Here is a 1527-nt window from a genome sequence, read left to right as displayed (position 1 = left end):
CTTAATAAAAAAATCGATACAGGGCTTTAGAATATCGATACAGTATCAGGAAATGAAATATTGCGATATTTCAGTGTATCGATATTTTCTTACACCCTTATTGAACCATGTGTATGTTGGGAAAACCTTTGAACGTCTCTTTAACGTTACTTTTACTCTGACCGCAGCAGAAGCACGGTGAGCGTGAGGAGACAGTTGTTGTTTCTGTGTTGAGCTAAAAAGGAAATAAATGTTTTGGATAAAAACGACTCCATTCATCAACTGACAGACATGTTTGGTATCAACAGAAACATCAGAATCATGCCTAGAAGCTGGTAAAAACATTTCTACGAACACTCAAAACAGTTAAAACTACAAGCAGTTGAAGATAAAATGATGAAAGTGGAAATTAAAGTTGGTTTAAAAATTTGGCAAGTCAGAGATGTCAAAATATTATTTGTGTTAAATAGGAGGCAGAATGTGTTCTTTTTGTTTTTGATATTGTTTAATTATCACTACTTTTATAGGGTTCTGTTTGTTGTATTCATGATTAAATGCAGCAAAATAAACTAATTCATAGGTAACAGCTCTTTGTAATATTTGGTTTATTTACATAATAACTTTAATTGACCGACCGTACAAATCATCATATTAATATATTGTATGTCAAACAGACAGTATTTTCATCCAAAATCATTTCAGTTTATCAAAAATGTATTTTTCTAAAATGTACCAGTACTCCACAATCTACCCATTCAGGGACCTGCCTCCAAATTAATTTCTGATTTAAAAATCCTTCATCTTAATATGTTAATGTTTTACTCTGCCCTCCCCATTTTTGTCTAGATATTATTTACTTTTTATTTTTCAGATTGTACAATCTTCATACTTTGATGGTTGTACAGCTTTTATACTTTTTGTTCCAAATTTTTGTATATCCTGTTCTGATTGTATATCTTTTGATTTGCCTCTGATTGTACAGCACCTTGTGAATCTATTTCTACGAAAGGTGCTATATAAATAAAAYTTTACTTTACAATTGCTGGATGTTCGGCCCCTGAGCTGTTGACCTGCAGTAACTGTGACCCCCGGAGTGATTTAGTTGAATAGCACTGCTCTAACCCTGCCAAGACTGCATTTAAGGGTGTATTCACACCTGCATAAAAGGTCCGGACTGTAGGGGTCACCTCGAGTGATGAAACAAGATTTACTGCCTCGGACAGGCCTGACGAGAGGACAGAAACTCTGTCATGACAGGTCATTCTARCCGTGGAAGAGAACCCCTCAGTTCTCTTAATCAGATAATGGACAGAACAATCTCTTCTGTTCGTGATTCATTTGTTGTTTAACTAAGAATGTTTATGCATTTGTTAAATCATGATAATGACTGTCACAGGAAAAGTGGAACCACTTCTTTTCTTTTATCGTGCCTTAAAGATTAATAATTGTATAAAAAAATCACAGACAATCTGATTACAATGTTTTCATTGTGTTTTTATGTAAATCACTGTTTTTATTTTACTGTGAACACAGTAATATAATTGTGGA

The 1527-nt window shown here is 33.7% G+C and overlaps 1 protein-coding gene across 2 annotated transcripts in view; it reads right to left on the bottom strand.

Annotated features, from left to right (window-relative positions):
- Positions 1-1527, bottom strand: part of ttc13 (tetratricopeptide repeat domain 13) — a gene marked incomplete in the record, with an annotated part of 30708 nt that overhangs the window by 12939 nt on the left and 16242 nt on the right.

This window comes from Austrofundulus limnaeus, unplaced genomic scaffold (assembly GCF_001266775.1).
Source record: "Austrofundulus limnaeus strain Quisiro unplaced genomic scaffold, Austrofundulus_limnaeus-1.0 Scaffold1219, whole genome shotgun sequence".
NCBI lineage: Eukaryota > Metazoa > Chordata > Actinopteri > Cyprinodontiformes > Rivulidae > Austrofundulus > Austrofundulus limnaeus.
This window is presented reverse-complemented; position numbering and strand designations above follow the sequence as displayed.